This window comes from Rhineura floridana, chromosome 1 (genome assembly GCF_030035675.1).
Source record: "Rhineura floridana isolate rRhiFlo1 chromosome 1, rRhiFlo1.hap2, whole genome shotgun sequence".
NCBI lineage: Eukaryota > Metazoa > Chordata > Lepidosauria > Squamata > Rhineuridae > Rhineura > Rhineura floridana.
The window spans coordinates 32,819,285-32,840,089 of NC_084480.1; the positions used below are offsets into that span (position 1 = coordinate 32,819,285).

The 20,805-nt window shown below is 40.4% G+C and overlaps 1 long non-coding RNA gene across 1 annotated transcript; it reads right to left on the reverse strand.

Moving 5' to 3' along the window:
• Nucleotides 1-890: 890 nt before the first annotated feature.
• Nucleotides 891-8,768, reverse strand: LOC133375671 (uncharacterized). Its single transcript, XR_009760296.1, has 3 exons — nucleotides 8,656-8,768; nucleotides 4,695-4,776; nucleotides 891-1,007 (listed from the first exon to the last, which is right to left on the reverse strand). It is a non-coding gene; the product is annotated as an uncharacterized LOC133375671 (long non-coding RNA).
• Nucleotides 8,769-20,805: the final 12,037 nt, after the last annotated feature.

The following is a 20,805-nucleotide window of genomic DNA, read 5'->3' on the forward strand; positions in this document are numbered from 1 at the left end:
TATAAGCATGACTATCAAATATGTTTATTTATATAACCTGTAAAGATATTTATAGTGCAATCCTATGTTTGTTTACTCAGAAGCAAGTCCCAATGTATTCAATGGGGCTTACTCAACCAGGGAAAACTGCAGCCTCAAGTGATGAGGAACTTGTTCTTTTAACAAGTCCTTTAAGTTGAGAGCTTATCCCAGTCTGCGTCTGTGTTGAAATTGCTTTTTAGTATGTTTTTAAATTTTTTCTTAAAAAAAATGTTTTTAAAGCTTTTAAAAATGTTTTTAAAGATGTTTTGTTTTAATATATTTTAAAGTCTGTTTTTATGATTTTTAAAGTGTTTTTAGTGCTTTTGTTTGCTGCCCTGGGCTCCTACTGGGAGGAAGGATGGGATATAAATAAAATAATAAAAATAAATAAATAAACTTCATTCATTTTTTTAAAAAATGAGTATTAGTTTCCTACATAATAAAAACTGTGATAAACCCTGCCTAATTTCTTTAAAAATAGGGTTGGAGGGAGAGAGATTTACAACACAAACACAAGTCTGCACTTTACTCACAATCATGAAAGGGCGGGGTTGCAGCCAGAGCTTTGAAAAGTTACTTTAAACTACAACTCCCATCAGCCCCAGCCAGCATGGCCACTGGATTGGGCTGATGGGAGTTGTAGCTAGAGCATGATCTGTTTAAAAAAAAGTTGTGCAGGGGGGTTTTATGTTTTGGTGTATATCTCGGGAATTAGACCACCTAGAAACTTTTTTTAAAATTGAAGCGGAGAGTCCAGAGAGTAAGGGGTGGTAGCCAGAGAGCCGGAGTCCCCCCCAAACCAGAGACTCCAGCCGAAAACACACTCACCGGGGCACACACACACACAAATCATCGTCACTCACCTCCACAGCTCTTCGCCATTCTGCCTTCCTTGCCCTGGCTTTTTCCTCCGGCGTCCATTTTTTCCTCTCAGAGTCAGACGCTAGCAGGCTCCCCCTGCCTATTCATCTCTTCTATCGTGCCTCCTAACACAGATCACGAGGGAAGAGACAGTCTGCACAGAGGTCCAATCAGTTTGAGGCACATGTCTTGTGTTAACCAATCACAGCCAGGAGCTGACTTCCCTTGTTCCCGCCCCCAAGTAACATCCAACCTAACGTGGAAACGTTAAAGTTGAAGCTGAAAAGTAGGGAAATTACTATTCGTTCCGTTACTTGCCAAATGTAATGGAATTACCCACTCGTTATTTAAAATTGTAACGAATTAAAAGTAACTCGTTAAAAATAACGAGTTACTTCCAAGCTCTGCAAACAATTCAATAAAAATAAATAATAAAACAATAACAACCACCCCCATACAGCCACAGAAAGCTTTGTCAGCACACTAATACAAAACAACATCATCTCAGTCTATCAAATGCCTGGAAAAAAGATAAGTCTTTAACTGGTGCCAAAAAGATGTCAATGAAGGCACCAGGCGGACCTCACTGGGGAGCTTATTCCACAGATGGGGAGCCAAAGAATAATAGAAAGCATTCATGACCTGCACAATTTTGAATAGTGTGAGCTGCAGTGGGTGGGTTGTTAGGTTTGGATGTTTAAAATCCAGGTTCAGGTCCCATCTGAAACCACAGGGCTGCTTGGATGCTTTGAGTAAGACCGTTTCTCTCTAACCTAATCCATTAAGTAGGTGTGGGATAGGACACTCCTGTTGACAGTTCAGAGCTAGATTATATTGCTTTTGTGGTATGATAACCACCATAAATTAAAAGTGTGTAAATGCCTTTCAACATGTTTGTTGTGATTACCAGCTTGGATCTTAAGATAATTTCAATTTTGGTTACAATGAAACCTATACATACTTAAATGGGAGTAAGTCCCATTGCACTCAGAGGGGCTTTGGTGATATGACACTTCTGTACAACTTTTCAGGGAATGAAATCCTAATAGTTTTTCCATTTCATTTTATCTTTATGAATGTACAGTGCATAGAGTGTCCAGGTGAAAAAGAGGACAAGGCTTCTGTACGTGTAACAGTGTGCAGAAAAGGGTAAATCAAGCTGAAATACCATCATCTACAAAATTATTAAAGGTACAGGAGCCCTTTCCTTTTTATCTGGGCACTCTACTCACAGAGCATTCATAAAGATAAATGAAAAAGAATAATTGCTGGGATTTTGTTCCTTGAGCAGCTTTACAGAAATGCTATATTGTAAAAATAGTCCATTTTGTAAACCTTTAAAATATTAAAATAAAAGTTGAACGGCTTCCTGCAGGGAGAAGTTTCAAAGATAAATAATCAATACATCCCTACACTAGCTCTTCATTTTTCTTTATTAAAGCTGCAGTTCTATACACAGACAACTACTGTAAGCCCCAATCCTGTACATGAAAGCTACACTGAAATAATTTTTATTTTGTAAGCTGCTTTAGTGTAAAATGCAACAAAAATAACAACATAATGGGGCTTATGTCTGACTAAGATAGGAGGATAGTGTTGTTGCTGCCTACAAAGTTTGTTTGTTTTAAATGAAATGTCTTTAGCTTTTATGAAATAATTCTTTGGCAGGAAAGCACTCTATTGAGTAGGAGAGAACAGGCCTTCACAGGAGAGAACGTCATAGTATGAAACATGCAAAGATTTGCTTAATATTACTTTGTGCCCATTTGCTGTGCAATTTCACACATGACTACGCAGAAGCAACTCTCTTTGAATTCAGTTGAACATACTGCCAAGTTACAGCACAATCCCAATCACGTCTACTCAGAAAGCCCTATTGAATTCAATGAGATTTTACTTCCAGGTCAGTGGGGTTAGGATTGCAGCCTTAGACACATAAAATGTTGTCAGGATGTTCTGTGTTTGTAAAATATCAGCCTTTTTTTGTTTCTTTTGCCTTTTCTGTGCCATGGCTTTAATGAATGGATTATGATGGTCAGTTAGTAATAACATGAATGAAAGATTTAGGACCTGTAATCTTAAGAACACCGCTTGGCGCCAGTAGGCAAACAATGCACTCCCCAACATATTATCTTAGTCTCCTAAGCTTTCACTTCTTACCTGCTTTCAAAGAATGCCAATTCACCCAATAGGAGGCTGAACTCTTTAAGAAGGTAGCTTGTGTTTCCAAGTTGCTTTAGGGGCATTTTTTAAATAGCCCTATAGCTTTCATATTGGCATTTGAGCTCTCACTCCATAACTACATCTAAACAAATGTTAATACACATTGGGGGGAAGGGCTTAACCTGCTGAAATGTATCAAAATAAAGTTGAGAGCTGATTTCTAACATTGATTGGTCCATGCTTGCCCTGCCATGCTGCAACATATCTTGGGAAACAAAAATATATTTGAATGCTCTGAGACGTTATTTACCCCAGAGTTGTCATATTGGTTTTAATGAGAGTTCTTCAGAGTAAATGGTTTAAGATATGCTGTCTTAATATATTGTTGATTTGAATGTCACTTATTCATTGGTTAGGCTGGGCTAAAGATGAGTGATGGGTATTTACTATTTTTAATATCAACAATGTACCAAAATAATTATTATAACCTATATTTCTGTGAAATCACATGTGGTACCCTCCCCCCCCTGAAATAAAGCTCTAAATGTAGGGGTAGCCAAGTGATGGCCTCAGTATGCTGTTGGACTACAACTTCCATCATCCCTGACCATTGACCATCCTAGATGGAGCAAATGGGAACTGACATCCAACAGCATTGGAAGGCCAAAGGTTCTCCACTCATGCTGTGCAGATGCAGCCCTCCTCTCTTGCACTTGGCACTTGCAGCCAAGAATAATTGATGACTAATCAGAGGAGTCCCAAAATTTCTAGTGATAGAATAAATCAGTTGCCAATGTGGTGCCTGTGGCTGCCTATGTGCCATAGAGGCTTTTCCTGGTGCCCACAGGTTCTCCCACCATTCTCCCAGAAAAATTAGACTTGAAAGAAGCTTTCTATCAAAACCAATAGAATAGGCTACAGTGTGTGCTTGGTTGCAGTGTGTGTGTGTAGTGCCAACAACAACTTCTTCAGTTTGCAAATGTGGCTACTGACCCAAAAAGGTTTGATGATCCCGGAATACAGTGCCACAAGGACCTCACTAGAAGTTATTTCTGCTGTCACATGTCAAAGCAGTGCCATTAATCACTATTAGCTGTGTACTCTTTGGATCCCAGGTAGGCCCAGGGATTGTGTATTCAATGTGTTTAGATGGAAAAGATCATGGTATGCTTAAATTCTGCATTGTGCAGCAGGATTGTGGACTGGACTGTCAAAAAGAGTTTCTGAGAATCAGAAGTGATTTGTCCAGTGAGGTGGAGCCACAATGCTAGCTTCCCACCAGCAGTGCTGCTACTGCTTTCCTGGAGGGAGATGGGGTGGAGTGAGGTGGTGGTTTCACATCTTGGACAGCTGTTTCAAAGTTTGGATTAAAACCTGGAATGGACTCCACTGCCCCACTGACATGGAGCCACCAGCTGCCACTGGGTGGTAGCAAAGTTGGGGTTGTGTGGCTGCACCAACAGGAGCACCAGAGTGGCATTTCTGGTGTGCCCACAAAGCCCTGAAGTCACCACTGCCTCCCTCCCTCCCAGTAAGAAGCAGAAACACCAAAAAATCAAAAAATGACATAGGATTAGTCTGGCAGGATTTGTTCTTGACAAATCCATGTTGGTTTCTAGTAATCATTGCATTGTTTTCAAGGTACTTACAGATTGGTCACTTTATAATCTGCTCCAGAATGTTCCCAGGGATTGTTGTCAGACTGACTGGTCTGAAGTTTCCAGGTTCCTCCTTTTTGAAGATAGGGACAACATTAGCCTTCCTCCAGTCATCTAGCACTTTACCTATCCTCCATGATTTCACAAAGATAATAGACAGTGGTTCTGAGAGTTCTTCAGTCAGTTCCTTCATTACTCTAGGATGCAGTTCATTGGGCCCTGGAGATTTGCACTTGTTAAAAGTAATTAGGTTTTGATTGACCATTTGTCTCAAGCTGCAATCCTGCCCCTTCTACTTGCACTCTACATTTGCCAGGAGAGTCATTGTTGTGTCCAAGAGGTGAGGCAAGAAGTAGGTAATAAAAAACTTTATTCTAAGTACAAGCAAAACAAGCATGAGTATACCTAGGCCTAGACATAATTCACTATGCTTCCCACCTCTTTTTAATGAGCTACATCCCTTCAGCTGGTCATTACTCTCAGCTGACTCAAAGAGGTCTTAAAGGGGAACTCCACATTTCTCCTTCTCATAAGAAACCCACATACTCTCACATCCCCATAATATAATCCTTAGTCCAAGTAGGTGGTCGTCTAACTCGGACAGTCCATCTTTCTAGTTCACTCTGTGATTGATCTGTGACAGTTTCTGATACAGTCTGTGATGCTGGCCACATGGAAAACTCATCCAACCCAGACTGCTCATCTGCTTCACTTCTATACTCTGTTGGAACTAAATAAGAAGCATTCCACACACAACCATCGGAAAGTTTATAAATATAAGGGCCTCTTCTTTCAACAACTTTACAAGGAGATGTAAATCTATATTCTCCCTTACATAACATTCCAGGTCTCTTAATTCGAACAAAAGAGACACATTCAAATTGTTGTTCCTTAGCACCCCAGTGATAGTCTATATACCCTTTAGATTTTTTTTTTCCTCAACAAATTCCTTCATAACAGATTTGGAGGATCTATCTGGATTAGATTTTAAAACTCCAGCCACATTCAATTTAGTATGGAATGGAACAGGCTGTAGTGGTGATGCATGAGTTATTGCTGTCATATCATGTAATTGGCAAGTAATACATGATTTTATAGCTGCCTCAGTTTGGGAGTCCATCCCTGGCCACCAATACAAATCTTTCAGTCTCTGATTAGTTCTAACAATCCCTTGATATGCCAAACGTATGAACATTGATTGTAATTCCTCTGGGACAAGTAGCTGGTGTGTTCCCTGCAATAAGTAACCCCCTTGCAAAGTGAGTTCATTACATATTGTAAAATAAGGCAGCAAAGCAGGGTCAAGATTTCTCTGATTTGGCCATCTGCCTGTCAAGAATTCCCATAACTTTTTTTGGATAGGGCATGCCAGACATGCAGCTAAAAGCTGCTCTTGTGTAACTGCAGTAAGAGTTGTAGCAATAAATACAACTACTTCTTCATCACCTTCCAATGGGGTTTCAGATGATGGTAAAGACAACCAAGATAAACAAGCAGCTGTCAGATTTTGGGACCCTGGTCTATACTCCATTTCATATGTAAAGGAAAGTAATTTTGCTGACTATCTGGCAATACGGTTTCCTACTCATCCCACTCCTTTTGTAGTTAATAATGATGTTAAAGACCTGTGATCAGTAAGTAATTTAAGTACATGGCCCCATAAATATGTCCTCCACTTTTCTGTAGCCCAAACACAAGCAAGTGCTTCTTTTTCAATAGTTAAATATTTCCTTCCAGCCTCAGTAAGTGTTCTTGATGCAAATGCCACAGTCCTTTCAGTATTATCCCCAGGAAGGTGGGTAAGTACAGCTCCCAGTCCATAATCAGAAGCATCTGTTGTCACAATTACAGGTAATACAGGATTAAATAATGCAAGTGCAGGACTATTAACAATCAGCCCCTTCACTTTCTCAAAACTGACTTCTGCAGCTGTTGTCTAAATCGAACTTGAAGTTCCTCATAACAATTCCCGAAGAAGCTCCACAACAGATGCATAATTTGGAATAAATTCGGCATACCATGAAATAAGACCCAAAAAGGAATGCAAGGTTTGCTTATATCTAGGAACAGGTGCCTCTAGGATTGCTAACACATGATCTGGGTTAGGCTTCAACTCGTGGTGAAATTTCATGCCCCAGAAGGGAAAGTTCAGTTTGTCTAAGCTTACATTTATCCAAATTAAGCTTCAAGCCTGCTCCGCTAATACAGTGTAATACAGATTAACACTGAACCCCCTTCTCATTCCTAAGAATTGATGACATCATTTTTCAAAAAGCATTAGGTGCTAATGCCAATCCATAGGGGACACATTAAAAATGAAATAATCCATTTTGTGTAATAAATGCTCTGATAGATGCTGCTATCTCTATGTAGCATGACTTGATGATATGCACTCTGCATGTCAAGTGTGGAAAACATATTTGCTCCCCAAAGTTCTACAAAGACTTCTTCTATATGTGGAAGAGTATGGCTATAAATCACAATGGCTTTATTTGGTTCCCTCAAATCCACAGAAAGGCGGATACCACAATTTTTCTTCCTTACCGCTACTATAGGTGAAACCCATTCTGAGGAAGCAACCTTCTCAATAATATCCTAAATTCTTAATCTCTTCCAATACTGCATCTCTCACTGCAAATGGTAAACATCATAACTTTTGGTGTACAGGTGTCACATTCTTTCATTTTAACTTTATGAATAAATCCATATGCACAACCACGTTTGCCTTAACTTTGATCTTCCAATTGCATGGGAATTTGTGTTTGCACTGCAGTAACACTTAAATGAGAAGGAACAACTTGTCCATCAACTATTCTAAGATTCAATGCAGCAAATACATCTCTGCCAAGAATAGGTGTGCCCTTATGCACAATATAAAACTCTACAGATGCACAACATGGCCCAAAAGTCACTTACAGGCAGACATCCACATACAGGAATTTGGTTCTTCAAATAACATACCAACTGCAATTTTGGTTTTGTAAGTGGCACATTCCCAAAGTAATTCAAACAGACTGTTTTAGATAATATAGAAACTGCTAAACCAGTATCCAGCATTAATTCAATATTTTTGGATACCCCTGCAGGTATAGCAGAATTATTAACAGTACACATAATTCAGCAATATGTGTGGGTCTAATCCTGTCCACACTCAAAATAGTAACATCTGGCACTGTAACTGCATGTACTTGTTGGTTATTCCTACATACTTTGGCAAAGTGTCCCTTTTTTGCAATAATTACAATGAACCATCCTAGCAGGACATCCTGTATGACCTGCAAGATGTTGTGAAGACCCACAACAAAAACAACATTTTACTGCACTTTGACTTTGAAGCATCAGCTGTTTCAGGTTGGCTCTCTCATTGGGGTCCTCCGTCTGTCTTGTAAAAGAACTTCTACGCTGGGAGTCTCCTGCTTGCACCATGCCCCCATTATCTGAGCTCATTACTTTCTGCCAAAGCAGTCTCCATTTGGGTCGCAATAGTCATAGCTTTCTCCAGTGTAAGATCAGTCTCTACGAGTAAGCATTCTCGTACATGAGGCACAGTTGTCTTTTCAACCAACTGGTCTCTTATCATCTTGTCTGCCATATCTCCAAAATTACAGGAGCTCATTAAATCTCTTAGAGTAGCAATATATTGTACTGTAGACTCCCCCGGTTTCTGTTCACATGATGGAATTTGTAGCAATTAGCTACTATTCACCTTTGGCACAAAAAAGTTCTTTAAAGCTGTCTCATATTTATCATCTGTCATATTTGTCTGATATTTAAATGCTATCCCATATTTATCATCAAGTGGGAGTGTACAAAATATACACTGACCTTCAACTCCCAAACAGTGGATAAGCAATGCACATTTTCCTTGCTTCAGAGATTTCTATGTCATTAGCTGCAAGCAGATAGTTTTCAGACATTCAAATCCAAACAGGAAATGCAATTGAAGACTCACCTGGACTTTGAAGGAAAGGTACCGGTGGGTTCAGTGATACAAGAGCCATCCTTTATCACCAAATATGTTGTGTCCAAGAGGCGAGACAAGAAGTAGGTAATAAAAACCATTATTCTAAGTACAAGCAAAACAAACATAACAAGTATACCTAGTCCTAGACATAATTCACTGTGCTTCCCACGTCCTTTTAATGAGCTACATCCCTTCAGCAGGCCATTACTCTCAGCTGACTCAAAGAGGTCTTAAAGGGGAACTCCACAGTCATAGACCCTCTTTTGGGGGATGACTGAGCCAAAGTAGGAATTAAGCACTTCTGCCATTTCTTTGTCATCTGTTATCATTTTGCCATCCTCATTGACTAGCTGGACCACCATTTATTTTCTCTTTTACTATACATGTGACACTGAATTTTGTTTATTTAAGTTAAACATAAAAATTGCTCATTTTGGGAATTGAACACAGTTAATTTACTTGTGTGTGTGTTAAAAGACATGCTAATTTGCTGACTGCCCTTGTTTGTTTAAAGCTGTGCTTGCAGAATGAGATATTAGATTTTGTTGCAATATGCAGCTGTGTTTGTAGACAAAGGTATCAGACTTGGGTGAAACATCCAAGGTTGAAATGAGAAAAACAAGTGTGAATAACAACTTCCAAATATGGAGCTAGGAAGAGAAGGGAAGTTACCAGAGGAAAATGGGCATGGATTAAAGTGATGTAAGGAAAATGAAAGTGATGTAGTCATGATGATAATGATGTGTGCATAATTAACATATCAAAGTTAATAAGAAGGCTGGCTGTGTTCAGCTTAGTCAGAACTAGCTCTGGCTGTTTCTCCACGTGCACATGTTAGTAATAAATATACTCTTCCTCCATCTTGTTTCGTCGTTTCTGAACTCTATTGGGGTGAGTATTGGGAGCGAACTCAAGCCACCAGGACCCCTCAAAGGGACTGGGGTGTTTTGTTTGTAACATACATGTACCTGAAGAAAGCTTTTTGTTGCATTTAGCATTCCTCACTAGGGTTGCCAGGCTCAGGGCCTGAGACTGATCCTGTATCTTGAGGAGAAGAGAAAGCCAAGTGCAGGTGTTCTTGCAATGGGAAAAGCCACAAGGTGGGATTCTCCTTTCCCCCTGCATAACTTTTAAAGATACAGAAGACCTCTTGGTTGCCAAGCCCAGCCACCAAGAGGTCTTCTGTATCTTTAAAAGTTGTGCAGGGGGAAGGGAGAATTCCACCTTGTGGTTTTTCCCATTACAGTGTTGCAAGAACACCTGCACTTGGCTGACTTTCTCTTCTTGTAAAGATACAGGATCAGTCTCAGGCCCTGAACCTGGCAACCCTATCCTCAGCTCATTCTCAGCTCACTCTCAGCTTTAGCCTTCCTGAAATCATCCCTGCAATTCTGTGCATCCTGTTTGTACTTTTCCTTTGTGGTTTGGCCTTCCTTCTACTTCCTGTTTTTGTTTTCAGGTCATTTGCTTTTCAAAAGTTGAAAAAATGAAGACATTTACTATAGGCAAACTATTGATCTTGATATGGCACTGAACCATTATTTCAAATTGATTCTGACCTTGTCCAAGTGACAAAGAGTTAATTGTATACAAAACTCTGTGGGCTCTGTATTTTGTTAACACGATCAAATGTATTTGGGGACTTATGGTATGCAGTCAATTTTACTAGTAAAGAATATCCCACAATTTTCCAGCCATTCTCATTTCAAATATATATCTTATGTTGCCAGTGATGAGTGTAAACCAATCTAGCAACCGCAAGCAGTACTGAACATTTAAAATTTCTATTGATGTTAAAGACTTCTAAACTCAGGCTGCATTCTGACATGGGGTTTATTGCATTAGTTTTACTGATTGTAATGATAATGCTTCTGTCCTGTTTTCTGACATACCTTTCGTATTGCAGTACCTGCTGCATTATGGAAACATGGCTTTTTGACCAATATACCACCATATCATGCTAAATTTCATTAACGCCAGTGGGTGTGGTGCGACACAGTAATGAACATTACTGGAGATATCACTATTCTCCAACCTTTCCACACATGTGCACTTCTGTACCCCCATGATTCCCCCATGAATACAGTGAGAAGGAACTATATGCCGGCATACCAGCCCAAATTTTGTCACTTTACTCCCATGATTTTCTGGGTTAATGGGGTTGCAAATGGATTTTTTTTTCTGGAGCAATTAACACAGAAATGAGTGCAAAACTTCCACTATATTCCGTTAGATTTCCAAAAGTGGCTTTTATATCATGTGAAAGATCAAATAAAATGCAGAAATGATCAGGTAAGGAAATGTCAGGAAAATGGAATATTGCTGTCTGAATGCAGCCTCATTGTGAGGATCAAGATACAGAGAGCTTACAAGGACACTAATTATACTGATAACTATTACAGAGAAGAGGTCCAACTAAAATCTATATTTCTGCAATTTCTGAGTGGAATCCAATTAGCAGCCTTGGTCATACAGAAAGGTATTTGATCCAGTGCAGATGCCCAGTAGTGGAAATGAAGGAGATTTTTGCAAATATCCCCTTCTACCACTACCACTACCCCAGCTTTCATGCAGCTCTGGAGAGTCTCCAAATTCTCTGGAGCTGATTTTCAGAGAGAATGGGTAGCTGCAGGAGGGACATGCTATTTGCAGTTCTCCCTCCCCTCCTCTTCTGTTAACAGATGTCTTCACTGGATCAAAATCCTTTAGGAACATAGAACCATAGGAAGCTGGTTTATACCAAGTCAGACCATTGGTCCATCTAGTACAATATTGTCTAGACTGGCAGAGACTCTCTTGGGTTTCAAGCAGAAATCTTTGTCAGCCCTGCTTGAAAACACCAGGGATTGAACCCAAGCAAGCGCATGCTCTGCCACTGAGCTATTGTCCTTCCATAAACACAAGGGTGCCAACTGGATTCCACACATGAATTCAACTTCAGTTGAAATGATAAATAATACCAACTAGTTAATGCACCGTTTTTCTGAGCCATAGCACTATTTACTTCCAATGAACTGAAGTCATATCCAATGCTTGGTGTAGACTTTGATCTCAGAAAAGTGTAAGTCCATTTCACGCCAATGATAGCATTATGGATTTTTGAATTAGAAGTCTCACTTCTAAAGTCTAAAAACACTGTTCATCAAAGTGAGCATGATGAGGGAATTGTATTGCCAGAAGATTGCACTTTCTACAGCTGCATTACTACTCCCCATCGTAAAAGCAGTGTGGTCAGGGAATTAAAATAATTGTTAATTGTTGTAAACCGCTCAGAGAGCTTTGCCATGGGGCGGTATACAAATGCAATAAATAAATAAATAAAATACACTGTAAAAAGTCAGGTCTTCCCCTGATGAGAAAGTAGCTAATTTATTTTTAGTAAATTCAAAATGCTTTTTTTTTTAAAAACTTCCACACAAGTGTGAACTTGAGAGGTGTTAAGCAAATAAGTAATATTGCTGCTGCTGTTACTGCTGAATTATGAAAATTGGACACTTCCTTCAACAGATACCTGAAAAGGTTTTCTTGGTTGTACAAAACTCCAGGATGCCCAAAAAATGAGGCTGTAAAACCTAAAGAGATATTTTGGGAAATTCTAAGGAAAATTAGCCAGCCCTGTTGCGTTAGTCCAATTGAAAAAGGCTACAATTTATTAAAAGAGGGGAAATAGTTTACAACTTAAGGCAGAAGTTAAGTATATAGAAATGAGAAGCTTGGCATACTTAGTGTGACCTGTAATGGGAATGTTTGATCCGTTTCCATTTTACAACATAGCAGCATAGCAAAAGAAGTCTCAAAGCAATGAAAAGCTTTCTTTTTTCTCCCCCTTTGTGTTTAAAATATGTTAAAGTACAATTTGGGGAAAAGTTGTATTTATTCAACAGAACCAGACGGCAAAAATTCCTATCATTATGACAAGTAGTATGTGTGTTGCGGGAGGGATTTATATGGCAAAGAACACCAGGGGAGGCTGTAATTTGCCTGTACTGTACCCACAGAGACACATTGCAGCTTTCTGCTGAATTCTAGGTCAGCAAAGACCAGGCCAGTGAAGTCCAGTGTCAGAGCTGGAGGGCACATTTTGCCTTCACTGCCCCAGCATCCCCAGGTGAAAGCACTTTGATTCACATAACTTTATTTTTCTTCAAGGAAATTAAACACAACCATCCATGTATATGAAAGAAAATAAAGAAGCGCACTCAGAAACACCTTTGGTGTGGAATCTAAATCTCTGCCTCCCATTCCTGTTTGCAACCTCTAACCTCCCTGCACAGCACCACCTACTGGCCCTTGTGCTTATGCAGCTAACACCCTCATCCCCCTAGTGACCCCACCCATTGAAAAACAAGGCTTTTCTTAGATTCTGAGCTTTGTTTCTTGGTTTGCTTCCACACTAGAGCCTTTTATGGCATCTGAGGCAATTGCTACTCCACAATAAGTCAGAAATGGAATTGAAACTGAGGTACTGCACTGCATTTTAATATAGCACTCTGTTGTCCTGCAATGCCTTTCCCCTTGGCTAAGATGGCTAAGATGGGCAGTTGGGGAGGCTGCAAAGCACTGCAGAAATGTGTACTTGAAAGAAAAACACACATCCCACCTATGGCCACCTCACAACAATAAGGTAAGCTTAAAATCTCACACCTGGAGAAATTCTCAAGTACCCTGAGAAGGAGAGAAATGGATGCCTCCACAGGGGAAGAAAACTTGTGAGAAACTTGAAGACAGATTTCAGCACAGCATTGATTTGTACACTTGCATTTTTATTGTGTAGATTTCTTTCTTCCTTTCTTCCTTTCTTCCTTCCTTCCTTCCTTCCTTCCTTCCTTCCTTCCTTCCTTCCTTTCTTTCTTTCTTTCTTTCTTTCTTTCTTTCTTTCTTTCTTTCTTTCTTTCTTTCTTTCTTTCATAAGTGTCAGATAGATTAAAATGGATTAAATTCAGGGAAAAATTCTCACTAGTGTAAAGGCCAGCTTCTGTGGTCCCTGTATGTATACATATGAAGCACATCATCAAACATGTGGAGAAGTCAAACTGTCTGCACAGTCTTTTAAGCCGATAGTACTGCTTCTGAAAACAACTGGTAAGGACCTGCTTGGTCTTGATGCCGCACGACTGTAGTCTGAAGACAGAGAAGCTCAGGAATCACAATAACTGAGCACATTCTTCCTCTAGTCTGCTCCCCAGCTGGTGGCAAAAACAAAGCAAGGGATTTGATGGCTAACGTGCCAATCACCTTGATTGGCTTGATTTACAGCACAATCCTATCCAGGTCTCCCACTGTGTTCAATGGGGCTTGCTTCTTGGTGTGTTTAGAATGACAGCATTAGACCCAGTCATGGGGGCCTGTCCAGGTGTCCTTTTTATTGTGCATTTATGATGATTTGTACTCACAATGGTTGGTTATACACAATCTCTTTTTCAATACAGTTTGCACTGGCAAAAGTTTCAGAGTGATCATACTGCATCATTTACAATCGACGCATGTCCCATAACTCCTTGCAGAAATCCCATAACTTTTTATACCACAAATGTTCCATGGGTTTTTTTGTATGCGTCCACTCTTTTTGTGCTGTAGTGCAAGAATGCCTCTCAAAATGGCAAAAATGGCAAAAAAAATAGAGCAACACTGAGGAAACATCGCAGAATGACTAATGAAGCGGAATAAGGTATGGATGATTCAGTATAAATCCACCATGAATGCACTATAAATTGCATCAATGACATGTTGCAGAATACAGAGAGAGAGAGAGTCTGAAAGGCTACCTTTTCTATGATAGAGCCCTGACAATGGAATACCCTCTCTGATCTTATTTGCCAAGTGCAACTTTATTATCTTTTGGATACCCTGTAAAATCTAAATTATGAGCATGGTAGAGGAGATTTTTACCCGCTCCATTACAGGAACAGAATTTTAAGCCCAGTTGTATTTGAGTCAGGCCACAGTCTTATGGAAAGATTGGTCTTGTGAATGGCTTCAGTGCCTTGGATCAAACAATCTCCCTGCACTAGCTAAGCATCATTTGTCTGAGAACTTCTCTTTTTATGCGTCAGTTAAGAATGAAGGATAGCCCCAGTGACAATAAACAAGTGGGAAATAAGTTTAGAACATTGAATTAGAAATGTGACCTACCTACCAAGCAAACTCGGTCTACCAGCCATTTATTGAGGTTTGCAAGGTGTATAGTGGCCCAGGTGTCCTACTTCCCTGATGATAGTTTACACGATCCATAAACTAGGCCATGTGTCCTAGTTTATAGAGGACAGATCTCTATTTGAAGAGCTTTTTAGAAGACAGACATCTTTGTGAAGGAGTCGTCAATGTGAAGGGCTGTCTGGTCCAAGTCCAGTTAAAAGATCAAGAAGCAAGAGCCTTGATGTTGCCCATCAACTGTTAGCAGCTGAAGAGCAGACTGCTGGGCACAGTCTTCCTCACTTTTTAGATTATAGAAATTGTTTCTTAATTTGCATCTAAGATGAATTATCATATGCATATTTCATGTCTGTGATTCATCACTGTTTCTTTTTTGTTGACACCCATAAATATTCTTTGTTAAATTTTGTTTTTGTTGGCAGCCCCGGGCTCCTACTGAGAGAAAGGGAGGAATATAAATCTAATAAATAAGTAAAATAATAAATAAATAAATTTCCCACAGATTTTAGGATAATACTCCTGGATGTTTTGCCCATGAGTGCACGTTTCTTTATTTATTTGCTTTGACTACCATTTCACTTCATTTGAGCAATGGTGGTCATGTGTCCCCCTCCCCCTGTGCATACACTGTGTTTGTGGGAGGGCGAAATCACACGACCACTGCTGCTTGAATCATGGTCTAAGCACACCCATCAGGATCCCAAGTTGAAAATGGCTACTTCCATACATCCAAGGAAGAAACACTTGTGCTTTCCTTGAAAAGCAAATCTCTCCTCCTGTGACACATGGCAAATCACTTTTGACAACAACAACAAAACAATAGGGTGTTCTCAGAAGCAGATTGTGACAGGATGGTCGTGGAAACACTCAAAATCTTCTGGGCAGGCTCAAATAAGAATCTTGGATCCTGACCATCAGCTGCAAGCTTCAAGGGTTGATTGTACGAGACTGAGTGTCTGTTGCTTTATCAAATCTACATCTTCTGCAGTTATTTCCTTCTCTTTAATAAATTGTGAAAGGAATAATGACAGCTGAATTTTTTTTTTTTTTTCCCCCCAGATGCAGGTGAGAAAAGAAAGCAAGTATTATTACACACAGGCCTTCTCCTGAAGCTAGATAAAACCATGCTGGCTTCATTTCTTGAGTGCAATTTCTTTTTTGCTCATTGATTGTAGCTCTGCTATGAAATGGAAGGGAAAGGAGATGCCATTACCAAGCCATGCTGAGTGGAACCAAAGGCATTTTGCACATATAAGAATGTGAGGCTTACATACTGAAATAAAGATTTTCAGACAGAAGCCCAGTAGGAGCCAGATATAGGAAGCAACACTCCAAGAATAAAATGGATGGAGGGAAATGTGTTAAATCAATGATTCAATCTATGCCCGAGGGCAGGGAGACATCTAGGCAGGCTTCCTCTCTGTCTTTTTTGCCTCTTAGATTTCTTTTTGACATTACCTTAGCTCTAGCATAGCACAGGAGCAGCTGCATCTTCTGCATCACTCCAGGAGCTCTTAAGTCATGTGGAAGAAGCCAGGGATGTGATTTCTTCCAATACCAGAATCCTCCCTTTTAGCAGCCAGAAAAAGGAGGAAGCTGCAACCACAACTCCTCTGTCCCACAGGACCTCTCTGACTGCTGACATTATTTGAGCTGCACAGGAAAGAAAACACACTGATGTTGTTTCATGTTATCAGTATCACCAGTTGCTTCATATCACTTCATATAAGGCTAGAAAGTGAGGTTATCCAATGAAGCTGAATGGTAGAAGATTCAGGACAGGCAGGAGGAAGTACTTCTTCACATGGCACATAGTTAAAATGATGGAATTTGCTAACTACAAGATAGGGTGCTGGCCATCAACTTGGAAGCTTTTAAAAGAGATTAGAGAAATTCATGAAGAGATAAGGCTATCAGTGGCTGCCTATCATGAATGATAGCTTTATTTTACCTCCAGGAACAGAGGCAGCATGCCCAGGTGAGTACCAGCCTCTGGGGAAGAACAGTGGGAGAGGGCTATTATCCTCATGCCTTGCTTGTAGGTTTCCTGTAGGCATCTGGCTGTCAACAGGATGCTTGACAAGACAGAACTTTGATTTGATCCAGCAGGGCTTTTCTTATGCAGACAAGATCTAATTGCAGACAAGATCCTTAGGAGAACAGAATATTGGGAATTCTACAGCATACTAGGAATTCCATCTTTATCATTTATTTGTATCCACTCGTCCTTCCAAAAGGCAGCTCATAACATACAAAAACAATAGAAAAACACACCAGTATGGAATTTTATCTGACAATAATGCTGTACTAAAACTACAAATGAATGTTCAGTTCAAAACTTAAGAAAATGCCAGCTGAGTTAATAAACAATGCACAAAAAACCCCTTAAACAATATATCAACAACCAGCAAGAGCTAGGAAAAGGCAACTCATATTTTAGCCAAGAGTACACTCCATCCCCTCACGTCAATAGCCAATATACTGACTATTCGGACTTACTATTAAAGGAAAGAAATCCACCCTAAAGCCAACAAAAGGTGTAAGAAAAATTAGGCACAACCAATTTATAAAAGCTGAAGTGTAAGATATAAAGAGTCACCACCACCCCTTTAATGTCAAACCTCGCATCTCACTACGTCAATACAGAGGCAGAAGAGGGAGATGCAGGTTCCACTAAATGTTCCAGGTTTCACTGCATGTAAAAATAAATGTTAGCTGATGAATTTCCTCATAAGGAAAACTTAACAATAAACAATAAAACAATGTTCATAACTAGTCACAATGATTAAAAACCACATGTGGAAACAGCCATTTGCAGACAAATTCCCTTGCTGGACTGGAAACTGCATGTTAACATGGAACAACTGCACATCCAGCCGGGCACACATATGAACATAAGAACGGCCCTGCTGGGAAGGCCAATCTAGTCCAGCATCCTGTCCTCACAATTACCTCACAGTTACCATAGATGCCTATGGGAAGCCTGCAAGCAGGATGTGAGCACCGTAGCCTTCTCTCCACCTGGGATTCCCAGCAACTGCTGTTCAGAAGCCTAGTGCCTCCAACAGTGAAGGTGGAACATAGCCATCAGGGTTACCCGATGCATTGTCATGCACAGCACTTGGCCAGACTCTAACTGGACGGGCCATTGTCTTGCTTGTTGTATAATAAAAAATAAATACTAGATGTTCAGAAACTGAGGTTGGCTGTGGGTTCCAGAAGGAAAGAACCTAAATGCAGCCAGAATTATAAGCACAATTTCTGCATATGGACCACATTTTAGGGCTAAGCTAGATGATTACATTGTCTCTCTGTGTGTGCATTTGATTTTTGTTATTTAAATAGCAACTACATGGGTGCCAAATCAGGATCAGGACTGTTTTCTATGGAGAGGGGGTTTAACTGGCAGTTCATCATTTTGTCTATATGCAAAGATACAGGAGAGAAAAGGGAAACTTTAATGAACCATTATTTCCATATCAAATCAGTACATCATCTTTAGCTGAAAGGATGCCTAACCTGTTACGTTAAAATCCTTAGCATACTTATTAGGTAACAAGTTTTATGAATATAATAGGAGTGACTTCCAAGTAAATGTGTTTAGGATTGGGCTGCCAGAATGGCTTTTTTAAAAAAAACTCTTTAACAAAAGAAATTTGAACACATGTTTAACACTGTCTTTTAAAAATGTTGATGACAAAAGTATTCAACAAACATGACACATTTGAGTTGCTTTAGGGAAAATAGCACAACTATGAAAAGCTCTGTGGTCTATTATAAACATAAATTGTTTTATTTGCTATTGTTAAGTTTGAATTTATAGGCAATTACTAGTCATTCAAAGTACAGCCAGGGTTTTGCAAGGTTATTTCTAGAATATCTTTTAACATATTCTGCTCCTTGAGTCAGGTACATGATTTTATTTTATTTTTGTACTCAATGAAGCCAAATAGGCAAAAGGTTTCAGGATTAGATTTTGTGGGTCTGCTTTGCAAAAGGTCAGCTTTTTCTGTTTTTGTTTTTTAAAGCACTGCTCATTAAACAACGCAGCACAATTGATACATGAAAATTGAACTGCTTTGCAAATCCAATTTTTGGCGTTGAAGCCTGCTGAAAATCTGGCACATAATTTGTACAAGATGGAAAACAGATTCTTTTGACACTCTGAACAGCCTTTCTCATATTGTCACAATGAGTATGGGAAGATGGAAAATAGGGAAGAACTACAAGACGTTCCTGTAACCACAGAAGTGGGCATGAAGGACATCTAGTAAGCTAGCTGAACTTTCTAACAGAGCAATCCAACTTGCTGGAGGCTGGTAGGAGCAAGGCTGGCAGAGGCGGAGCTGGTAGAAGGGGCCACCACATCCAGCTGCTGCTCAGAGGCCTCTTGGAGGGGAGGATGCTGGCTGCACTGGCAGGGTGCAGCATAGGGAAAGAAACTACTTGTTTCCTTCCACCACCCCTTTGCCTGGAGTACTGGCGGCCGTGATGAAGGAGCATGGCAGGGAGCTGAATAGGACCTGGATATCGGTGGACCTCCAGCTGAGGCAGCGGGGTGAGGGAGTTATGCCACGTAGCCCGGTGTAGCCCAGCTGAGCCAGAGGTCTGCCATATCCAACTCCCCTCAGCCCAGTGTAAATGTTTGTTGGATTGTGCCCTAAATAAGAAACCTGAACCAGCCAGAGTCATCAGGTCCATATGAACGTGGCTGCTTACTGCCAGGAGACTCGATGGTAGAAGAAATGTTACACAATTACCCTGCATTGGCAGTGCCCTGCTTGTATTTTATGCTTCAGCTGGAACAGTATGTTTTGTTCTTGAGCATGTGCTTTTGTGGAAACTTTCTCAAAACCCAGAATCATGCCTTCATTGTATTTCAAAAGATCTCCACAGCACATCTGATAGTAGAAACTAAGTGAGTAAGGTGTTCACTGGACTATTTCAACAGGAGTGGGGAACCTTTGGCCCTCCAGATGTTGCTGAACTACAATGCCTGTCAGCCTTAGCAAGCATAGCCAATGGCCAGGGATGATGGGATTTCAGCAATGTCTGGGGGGCCAAAGGTTCCACACATATGTCATAAAAGAACGGGAAAATATGGGCAAGGGCTGGGGTCAGTAGTGTAGTGGCAAATTCAGAAGTGCAGGGTCCCTTCATGATAGTCACAGCCACATCCCCTTTTAAGATTATACATCCTAAACGTATAGAATAATCTGGCCAGGCTTGAATACTGCTTTCTGCTTCTCTGTCACTGTCACCATTTGACTGTCCTTTCTCACTGTCAGATATCGCTTGAATTACTGAATTCAGTGTCTACACATTTATCTCCTGCTGCTACCAACTGCTCGATGATGTAGATGGGGTGTTATCAGGATTCACTGCCTCCTCTTCTGAAATTACAGAATTCCCACAACTTGTCTTGGCTTTTTGAAGTAGGAAACTAATAAAGGCTTGCTTGCAATCGACACTCATTGGGACTCTTCTCAGCGGCTAACACACTTCCCTTTTATGCTGGTTGGCTCATTAAGACGCTGGAGACATAGGGACACTGGCTTCCAAGAAAGTAAGGGGTCTAAGATCTCCTGGAACCCCGGACAACTACACCACTGGCTGAGATGATCTAAAGAAGTGCTGGTTCTCTAGATTTAGGGGTGCCCTTGGGCAAGATACTCTTTGTAGACTCCTTAAAGTGGTCACATGCCCTACTTCATAGAGGACAATCCTCTTTTGGGGATGGGAAACCTGTGCCCTCCAGATATTGCTGGACTAAACTCCCATCATCCTTGAGTTTAGACCATGCTGGGAGCATCTGGAGAGCCACAGGTTTCTAACTCCTGCTCTGAAGGACTGTCAGAAGGCAGGGCTGAGGCCTCTATTTAAAGGGCTGATAGAGAACAATAAAAAGGAAAGGCAACACTGAGGCTATGGAGGAGGAAGGCGGCCTTTCCACACCTTGGACTGGTTGCAAGTAAGCAGGTGGGG